This window comes from Lutjanus erythropterus, chromosome 6 (genome assembly GCF_056507025.1).
Source record: "Lutjanus erythropterus isolate fLutEry1 chromosome 6, fLutEry1.hap2, whole genome shotgun sequence".
Lineage (NCBI taxonomy): Eukaryota > Metazoa > Chordata > Actinopteri > Lutjaniformes > Lutjanidae > Lutjanus > Lutjanus erythropterus.
Genome location: NC_139322.1, coordinates 2,508,709 through 2,520,021, shown reverse-complemented (window position 1 = coordinate 2,520,021; position 11,313 = coordinate 2,508,709).

Below are 11,313 nucleotides of genomic sequence, written 5' to 3'. Positions count from 1 at the left end.
ACATGGCAGATCACTTGTTTCACTGAACTCTGACGGAGTGAATATCGAGCTTCAGCAGTCAGAGGAAAAAACCTTTGCTTACTTTCTTTGCAACAGATTAAAAAATATTAATGTGCAAATTATTTGCACAAACACAAAAAAAAGTGTCTGGTGTGAAAAGGTCTTTACTCACCTCTTCTCCTCGAGTGAAATGTTGACATCCATGTGAATTTCTGCTGCCTTCAGATGGAACTTGTGAGCTTGGAAGTGGAGTAAACAGAATGTTTGGCGTTCAGCTGGGTAACTCGTGATGACAGCGCTGCTAGTCAACAGCGACATGGATGCCAAGGCTAACAGTTCAGCAAGTTAGCGAGTGGTAGGGCTGCACAATTAATCGCAAAATGATAAAAATGTCAATATGGCCAAGTGCAACAAATCTTGTTCTCCAGATGTAAAAAAAATAAAAAATGTTTGTTTGATTCAGATACCAGGAATATCTATATTGTACTCAGACATGTTACAAAATTATGAAGAAATAAATCTGTACGACTAAAATTATAATACATTAACTTACCAGCACTGAAAAATGAATTGCCATGGCCATCTCTGAAAACAACAGCAAAGGCAGAAGACTATGGACTCTTCTTGTGTGAACACAGTAAACTAAACCCCGTTCGAAGGCAGCATCCATGTCTGAGTGTTGAGTGCGGAGCTACAGTCAGGACACGTTCAGCTTAGCTTAGCATAAAGACTGGAAGCAGAGGGAAACAGCTAGCCTGGCTCTGTTCACTTCAAGTTAAAAAATACTCAGGCTGGGACGATATGATTCTTAAATACTGAGATTCCACAAGTATTGCAATTTGATATTATGCTTTATTGTGATTTATTCACAAATAAAAGCCTTATGAGTAAAAATCCAACAGGAGTCAAACAATCAAACAGTTTAGCATCTTAGAACTGATGAATAAAGTTTGACAACCAGAGAGGGCAAACATGAAGGATGGGTTTATAATTCTACTTATTAAAAAAGCTCCTTGCACTTCATTTACTAAAGGAAAAACGGTGTATTTAATTACAGTATTTACTGCCCAGTGAAAACATGTTTTTATTTAGGCAAAAACGTGTCACAGAAATACAACAACGATATCATCGTCCATCGTGACGCTTCACTGTCGACATCACCCAACCCAAGTACAAATACTTCATTACTGTACTTAAGTAGATTTTTCAGGTATCTGTGCTTTACTTTGTACATATTTATTTTTTTATTATCTTTTAATTTAGAACAAATATCTGTACTTTCAACTTCTTATTCCAATTTCAAAATAGGCTTGTTACTTTACTTTTAATGGATTTGAGGGCAGTTATTGATGATTTGATTGATTTCATGCCAACTTCCCAACATTAAGATTGATTTCAGCTTATTCATCAGTGCATATCACACACGACAGACGTAACAAGACAAAAAAATACATAACAAGAAGAAAAGGACAAATCAAAAATGTTGTATGAGACATAAAAAAATGTGTAACAAAATGGAAAAGAAATAAGACAGACAAAATTGACATAAAAGGCATAACAAGACAAAATTAGTGTAAAATATGTAAAAAGACAAAAATGATCTAATGACAAACAACATGCAACAAGACAAAAAAAAAAGATTTAACAAGACAAAGTTAAACATGCAACAAGACAAAAGACGCAAAAAGACGTGACAAGACAAAAACAACCTAAAAGACCACACAAGATGAAAAATGTAAAACAAGACAAAAAAAGATATAACAAGATGAAAAACATCCAAAAAGATGAACAACAACAACAACAAGATGTAACAAAATGTAACAAGACAAAAAAAAAGACATGACAAAAACAACAGAGAGAGAGAGAGAGAGAGAGAGAGTCTGGACCGTGGAGAAAAGGAGAGGTTCAGTTAGAAACAGCTGGTAGAAATGTTCTTCAGACGGAAACTTTTATACTTTGAGTACATTTCAGAGCCTGTACTTTTTCACTTTTACTTGAAGCAGTACTTCTACTTGTACTTTTTTAAAGTCATTTTCTTAAACAAGTATCGGTGTGCCACCTCTGATTTGGATGGAGACACGGCTTGTGAGAAAAACACCAGACTTGATTCAGAGTCCTTCCAGTCTTTGTGCTAATCTACTACAACTCTTGGTAAACCTTCAGATAAGCAAATTTCCCAACAAGTATTCCTTTAATGTGAGAGCAGGCTGAGGTGAACAGGCACATTTAGGGCTTCAGGTCTGCAGGAAAAACTGCAGAGTGTCCTTATTCCCTGCACATTTTAGCTGAGTGTGATTTAGAGATGATCAGGAGGTGATGCTGTTTTGTTGCGTGAGTAACACCACAATAAAACCAGAAATGTTTTCAACTGTGGGATCCAGGAAGCCAAAAGAAGTGTCGTTAAAATGTTGAATTTTGTGAGCTCTGTAAACAAACTGTAAAATGTATTTGTGATATCAGACACTCAGAGCTGCAGAGCGTTTGTTGTGTGCTGTAAAGAGAATCTACTCACAAAAGGAATAAACGTGGTCCCTCTCAGATCGCCTCCTCGTGTTAGTCAGTGCATCATTTGTATCTGCGGGGTGAAGATGGCATCAGCGCAAAGATTTAAATATACAGTATCATCTCATGTGGAAAAACCACTGAAAAGATAAAGTGAGAGTAAACTAGGGGAGATGTTTTCATTGTGTTTTTTTTAGTGTTTTAGTAAATGCAGGAGAAATTATCGCTGAACTGTCTTTGTTGTGTCAAACTGACGACCCTGCTTCTTCTTCTTCTTCTTCTTCACAAATATATATCGACTGTACATCATATACTCTCTCCAACTGGAACTACAACTGGACAGAGTCTCTAATAATTTACATTTATCTCTGTTACACTGTCTTAGAAAACAGGAAATTACCATAACGATCTTCAGTTACTTTAGCAATGATTGCTGTAAATGTCTGTATATAAGATTAATAAAGAAATAAACCATATTTCTTCTTTTTGACAATTAAATGTTAAATGGCTCCTTTTTTTCCCACCAGTTAGTGTCCATTTATTCTCTGAATCTTTGTTTACATTGTGATACACTCATACACTTAAACTGTTAGACTCTCTGCTGCTTCTGATACACGTCATCCTTGCTCCCAGTCAGACTGAATAAATGGATGGTGCAAGTTGATTAGCTACACAAGCTAATTTTAAAACTCATTTTAACCAGCAAGCAATTGACCCTTCGCTTAGCCCTGCCTTCAAAGAGCAACTGTCCAATCATAGCTTAGCAACTCTAACTAAGGTACAGCAGGCCAGTCAAGCTTTACATGTTGAGGCCGTGTGCAGGAGGCTGTGATGAAGAGCGATACTGTCATCTCTCGAAGACATGAAACACAAGAGTACATGTCTTCATCTGTCTTCATCTGCTCTAACATAAGCTGCGAACGTTAGCATGTCCGGCTAACTACTGCTAGCTTACTAGCTGCAGTAACTGTCCCTCCAGACAAACTCGTTGGATCCCACTGCATCTGCATTTGTTCTGTGGGGGTTTGAGGAGGAGGATGCGGGCTGATGCAGAATCAAAATGGGTCGATGACGATGCATCTCACTCTGGCTCGCTGTCTCAGGTCTAAGCCATGTTATCTTAGCGCTGTCTTCTGCAATCACAGTCCGGCTGGGTGACCCGTCTCAAGATCCGCTGCACTAATCGAGTCCCTGCACTTCCTTTTCCCACATCAACAGGTGCACTTCTGTCATCTATCATGTAGATATACCTGCTAGCTATCTTTAGCCTTAGTCTTTTGCTAGATTTTGTTAGATTTTTTGTAATCCTGAACCTTGTTAGTAAGGTATGAAACAGAGTGCACTTATGTGCACTTTTATCCTCCTGGGAACAAGTTGTCTTTGATTTTTAATAGAATACGCAAAAAAAAAAGAAAAAGCTACTTGTTTTGCAATTTTACGCTTACGCTTGAAATGACACAATCGATCCAGTTCCACAGTTTGTCACTGCCATTATCAAGTTAATTAAGTTTAGCATAGAGAACCTAAGTCACGCCCCTTCTGCTGTGCCCCATGAGAAAATTATGAACAGTAGTCTATGACAAGAGACAGATTATTTTTTGATTTTGTTTGAACTGTGCCACGATTTACACATATGCTGTTTGTCAATTTAGAAAGTTTCAGTTTGTTGTAGGTTTGTCATAGTTCAGTTTCAGCGAAACTACTCAGTGAACTACATCTCTCGTCTCGCACAATATACATCATCAACACAAACATCACTGCCGCTTGTAAAGTTATCTCACCTGAAGTGTTTTATCCTGCAACTGTCATTTTAATCTGAATGAGATCCATCTCATATCCTTTATATAACTGTGTTAACATTGTAGGTGTTGCTTATTTGAATAATGGTGGTTCCTTGTTTACTGCGCTGTTTTGGATGCGTTTCCTCAGGTGTGGAAACGGACAGGACAGCAGAGGAGGAGGAGGAGGAGGAGGAGGAGAGGAGGAAGGTTTGAGGAGCTCAGACCTGTGGAGAAAGAGAGAGGGTTAAGATGGAAGATTAAAAGTTTAAAGAGGTGAAAACAGAAAAAAAATGCAAAAAGTGGGCGAGAGATTTCAAATGAAGGAGACAGAATAGTTGAAATATTCATCGCTAACTGCTCTTACTGCTCTCAGGCTATTTCTGGTGCTGCATTTACTGCATACTGAGAAGAGGCTGGGCGTGTGTGTGTGTGTGTGTGTGTGTGTGTGTGTGTGTGTGTGTGTTGTGTGCAGCTCTCCCCTGCAGCTAAACAGCATTGCTGTTCTTCTATTAAAATGATCTTGTCTGATTGTATTTCTGTCTCATGTGTCGCTCTTTTGTCTCTTTCTTTGTCTCCTTCATCACTCTTTCATTTTGTGCAGACCACTTAGATGTGTGTGTCTGTTTACGTCGTTATAAATGCATACATGTGTATGTGTTTATGTGATGAAAGGAGACAGTTTGGGTTTTGAGGAGAAGCCGTCTATAATTTCTACAATCAGTCTTGTGGCTGTAAAGGTCATTACACAAAAAACAAATCAGTTGGATGGACAAAAAGAAAATGGTGATAACTTTTCTGTTCTTTGATTCTCACCACTACTCGTGTGTCTGGGCATGCAGCATATCTTTTTTGTTTTCACCAGATATTCTCTGTTGAATTATGGTTGCTATGTAGTTATTTATGAAATATTGCTAATGTCATGTATGATGCATGTATGTATGATCATGTGTTTTGTGTTCGGTGTTGCTGTTTAGCTATTAGGAGCTCAAATCCTCTGGCCAGTCAGGTGAACAGCTATGCTTTGTCTTTACTAGTCAAAGATTGGCATCATTGAGAAGAAAACAAATAAGTTAAAAAAAAAAAAAAGGTCAAGTAAAATATCCCAATTCAAATAAAATGCAAAAATAATAAAGTCACGGCAAATTTCAATAAAGCTTTTAGAAACATTTATTTTACATATTTTTCCTAAATTAATATGATGATATGATATGAACACCTTCAGTAAAGTGATATCACTATAGTTTTATAGAGAAACACTCTTATTTTACATATTTGTTCTGTAAATTTATTGTTTTTGCACTTTATTTGAATTATGTTTCTTTAATTATACAGCTTTTGTTTGGCAGCCGTTGCTGCTGGTCATTTTTTTTTTTTTTTTTTTTTTACAGTTTTTTATTATAACCAAACACCTTCAATAAAGTGAGAGCACAAATAATTCTGTACAGATTTTTCCTGTAAATTTATTACTTTTGTACTTTTTATTCTGTGTTAGGCTATTTTACTGCACTTTTACATTTTTGTTGGCAGCTGCTGCAGTCAGTTATTGATTTACTGATCAAAGATCAGCACCATTACTAAAATGAAAGAAATATGACTCCTTTCAGTCTGCCTCCATCAGATGACAAACTAGAAATATGTAACTACATTATGTAATGAAATGAAAATTATGAATTCAACAGGCCAACTGTAAAAATATGCAGATGATATGATGTTAGTTGGCCCACATGGACTTCATCTGCAGCAAGATGCAACATACGTTTTGAGGAGCCAGTAAGTAGTGCCAGTAGTATATCCTCCATCCCTCACGTATACATGAACAATGTCTTATATCCTCTTCGGGTATTTGGAGGTGCTACATCAGTGGTAGCAGTGAATGGACAATAAAGCATTACTTGATCTTAAACAAACTGCTCGTTTGGGATCAGACCAGGACCAGCTCCAGTTGTGTAGAGTGTGATAACTCTGCTCACACCTGCCAAATAAATCAAACCCAAGGTCCATTTCTCACTTTAACCTGTCCCTGATTATCCTGCCTGTGTATTTAGTCTGTGTGTTTCCCCTCTTTATTTGCCAGTTCATCTTTGTCTCCACGCTGAGAATCCTGAGTGTTTTCCCATTGTTTTGGACTTCGGCCCACATTATTCGACTTTCTGCCTGATTTATTGGACTCTGGATTTCTCGCTCAGACCTTTGGATTTGTTTGCCTTTGGACTGTTTACCTGGTTGTGACCTGTGTCTTCCTAACTTTGTGTTTATTAAATCATTTGAACTGCAACATCTCTGCCTCGTCTGTCCTCTTGTTTTTCTGCTACCTCATGCTACCTTCATGTCCTGTAGTGAGTCAGTTTGGGTCCCCCAGCCAGAGATTGAGCCTCCCACTGCAGTGGACCCACAGTGAACCACTGCACCAGCCTCTGGTGACCGCAACACCAACAACCTTCCCCCGGGCAGGACGGATGTGTGTTTGCACTCAGAGACACAGTGTTTGAGGACAGAGAGACAAGAGCGTAAGAGGGAAAAAGACAGAGGAAAAAGACAGAGGAAAAAGAAGAGAGGACTGGCAGACACTGAAGTACAACATTTTGGATTAATCAGTTTAGAGAGAGAGAGGGACAAAGTTTAGAAAAAAAACTACAAAGAAGGAGAGAAAGTTCAAGAACAGAAGAGAAAGTGAGAGCAGGAGAAACAAGGAAAGAGAAACAGTCATTGAAGCCAGAGACGATTGATAGTGACGTGGCCTCTGGCTGCCCCCGGCTCACTTCATCTCTCTCTTTTTATTCTCTCTCCATCCCTCCATCACCCTGTTTTATCTAACATTCCACCCACACTCCTCACCTCATTCTGGAGGCTCTTGATTTTACTCATGATCATTAACTGAATGTTTTTTTGTCTGTTGTCCAAACAAAACAAGCAATTTTAATTTGTTAATGTCATTTTATTCTATTTTTCAACAGATAAAACTTCAGGCAAACTTAAATAAAATGAACAATAGTTTTACTGCTGTTTGATGACATCAAGTTCTTCTTCAAGTAACTCTTTAATTGGCTGCTTCGTTAGCAGAGGTGTGGACTCAATTCTCATGACTTGGACTCGAGTCACAGATTGTGGACTTGACTTGATAAAGTCAAAAAAGACACAGACCCTCGTGGCCAGTTAAGACGAGTGAGAAGTCAGCTGTCAATGGTTGTATAAAACAGAGCAGTCAAAAAATAGAATCACTGCCTCCAGTCAAGTTGCAGTTTCCATCCATGTCTGTCCAGATTTGTACTTGGAAGAAATCTAATTAAGTAATAAAAAGTTTTTTTTAAGGTTTTTTAAGGAGAACCTTCAGTGTACAGTCATAAATCTGCACAACTATTAAAAAAAATTGTCCTCTGCAAAAATAGAAACAGACTTTTGCCCTGAATTCATATGATGCCTGTATAAATAACATGTTATGTAACAGCTGTAATGTGATTACTTTGAGGGGTGCTTTTACTGTGGGTTAACATATCAAAAGATGCCAACTGTATTTCAAGTAGTCTGTGAGTTGTGAAGAATGTTACAATTGCCCCAGGTCTCCCCTATCTCAAATTATTGAGTTGATATCTCAAATTAATGAGAAACTTTCTGAAAAATAATTACTTTGTATCTCGAATTAAGTTAAGTAAATTCAAAAGTATTTTTAAAATACTGGCCTGCAAAATTGTTTTTGATTGTAAGTCATTATTTCGACAAAGTTGTTCATTATAATGACTTAAAGGATCTGTTAGTCTTTATCACTGTTAACTCCAGCCTGCAGTGAAGGTTATACACCTCACTGATGCACCACAGAATCACAGAGAAACATCAATTTTCATAATCAAAGAAAGTTTCTATATCATATTGACACTTCTGTCCATATTCACACACTCTCTCTCGTCACTCGTCCTGAGAACGCCCTCTAAAAGGTCTCCTGCGAGTTTAATCAAAAGAATGATCTGTAGCTGTATTCATACAGAACAGTGTTCCCCAACCCTGGTCCTCAGGGCCCATGTTTTAGATGTTTCCCTGCTCCAACACACCTGATTCAAATGATCAGGTTGTTGTCAGGCTTCTGCAGATGCTTGATGACGAGCTGATCATCAAATATGTTTGTGTCACATTAATTGTGCACTCGAGTCAAAAACAACAACCCAGTAGCCTATATGGAGCTGGTGGAGACCAGACCAGAGCAAACTGGAGAGTGAATATTTATGTTTCCATCAACATTTCTTTCCATTTTTCTGTACATTTTGAAGTATCGTGTTAGTAAATATTGATGGAAATGGCAACATTCTGATGTTACTGTCCTCACATTAATACATGAAATGAAAATATTTCATTTTTCCTCTTCTGCAGGGGTGTAATGGTTTTCTGACTGAAGAATTGGCTGCAGCTTCTGCTTAAATGAGGCAGCTCCTAGCAAGTGCATAACCGTATGGATGGATGGACGTTTTCTTTCACCGATTTCCTTGAAATTCAATTAAAATTTGGGACACATTTGGATGGAAACAGCTAATGTTGGTCTTACATTAATCAGGTGACTCCAATGGGATGATAATGTTGCTCTGATTCTGCTGGATACGTAAACCGTGTCTAACTTGCAATACAGCATTTATTTGCGACAGTTCAGTACCAAGACACTTGTTTCATCTAATAGATGTGCAAAGTGTTCCTTTGTTCTGGACACATGAACAGGAAATTGCACTTTTCACGAGGTGATAATATGTCAGACGTTGTGTTTGAAGCCCTGAAGTGACCAAAGAAAACAAAAGAACTGATGCAGGTTTAGGTTTGGTTGAGGTTGTGTGCAACTTTGTTCTTTTCTAGTCAGGAAGTCTGATAACCTAGTTTGTGTTTGTATTTATGAGCACGTGTGTCTGTATGTAAATATGTGTGCCATATGTTCACTTGTGTTAGTGTGTGTGTGTGTGTCGGTGTATTCAGGTCTCCCTGGAGTCAGTGGAGCTTCATTAAGCCGCATTAATTTGACTTATATAACTCTTCCTCTCACTCTTCTGTAATCAACCCCATTCTTCTCTCAGGAGGACAGCTCATCACCAAACAATCATCATCTCCTTTCTTCACCTCGACAAATTAATGGAGCAATTTTATTATTCTGAGAGTTCTTGAATGTCCTACATAGTTCAGGTTCCATGAACGAGTCTCCTCTGTGCTCAGGGTCAGACTTCTGTTCTTGGTGATGTTTTGCAGATTCATGTAATTCAGTTTAAAGATTAATTATATCAGACAAATGTGCAAGATGTTCCTCTTAAAACATGTAAGTGTGTCCTAAAATTATCACTGTATAGCCAACAATCTGTTCAGTCTGTGTCTGTGTCTGTGTCTGCTGTAGGACTGCACAATGTGGTAAAAAAGAAAAGTCATACTGTGATTATTTTGACTAAAATTGCGACTGCAGTTAGTGGAAATGATCAGTTTTGCATCACAATTTTCATGTTCACTGATAAAAAACTATTAAAATTATTATGATGTGATATTTATTTAAGTCTGCACCAAACAAACATGTTTTCTTTTATCTGAAGAACAAGATTTTTAGGTCAGGTCATCTCTGCAGCACTACAGTATCTCATTATATTGCTGTTTTCTCACACATTTTTCCTTTTTCAAAAAGTTGGTTCTGGTTCTGTGATTTGGATATTACACTTGGCCATATTGTAATTTTATTGCAATTGCAATTACCTCGTCTTCTTTTATCTTTTTAACCATATTTTTAAAAAACATTATTTTTTCCCTTATGCAGTAGTCATTACACAGAGCAGCATGATGGTATAACACAAAGAGGGTACAAATCACAAATGCATCATCCTGTATCTTCCCACTCTGCCCAGTACACCTCCTCACCTTTATTCATCCAATAATGTCTAGAAATACTGGGTTACACAGGTAGTTTATAAGGTATATGAAAGTAGGGAAAGGAAAAGTCAAACAAAAAACAAACATACCTTAAAAAAAGACAAAATAATAATCTAAATAATTAACCCTCTCTGTCGGTTCACCAACTCAGTCAAAGTTTCATTCTTAACGAAGCTGCATATCAAGAAGCTTCTTACAATCCTTTCATCTATCGCTTCTACTGGAACAAGAACATCTTTCAAATCACCATTTTCAATAAAATACATAAACGGCCCCCAGATTTCATTGAGAAGGTCATTTTTTCCATTAAAAATATAAGTTATCTTTTCCATTATAACACAGCAGGACATCTCTCTCAACCAGTCTGTGGTTGAAGCAAGTTATATCTCCTGCACCCTCCTCCCCAGACTCGCAGATGCTCAGGGCGGCTGCAGGAACACTGCAGGAGATCATCAGAACATCGGAAACTGACAATAACAAGCAACGACAAGTCCTGCACTGCAAGTTGATCAGCTGTTTAGAAGTCTGTCAGTTGTCTGTCGATTTAAAGTTCAGCCTGTTATCCTGAAAACAAAAGCCCACTGCTCTGAAAATACACACTCTGGAGTTGGAGTTCAGTGACTGCCTGTCTCCATTAACATTTTTGATCAATTTAATGGAGGAATCTGTAACATATTTACTATATTAAACCATAAAATGACCCTGATATGTCATTGAAAATTAAGAAAACATGTTAAGTTGAAATACTTGCTTCTCTGACAGTAATGCCACAGCTGCAGTGTCCCCCTTTGAAATTTCCATTCCAGGTGGAAAAAACTGTTTTTGTTTGCCTGTTTCATGTTGAATAGAGTTCAAATTAATGCCGAATGTTCGCTGAATGAGTAAGTGTCTGTTTATGGGTCGAAAGAAATCATTAGTAATCTCTTAGAGGCAGTAGATGTAGACAACAGTTAAATTGAGAAAAATGTTAATGGAGTTTGGCAGGTAGTGTAAATACACACTCTGGAGGTGGAGTTCAGTAACTGCCTGTTGCACTGCCTGCCAGACTCCATTAATATATTGCTGAATTTAACTGTTACACATATCTACTCCTTCTAAAAGATGATTAATGCATTTCTTATGACTCATAAACAGACACTAACCCATTTGTCAA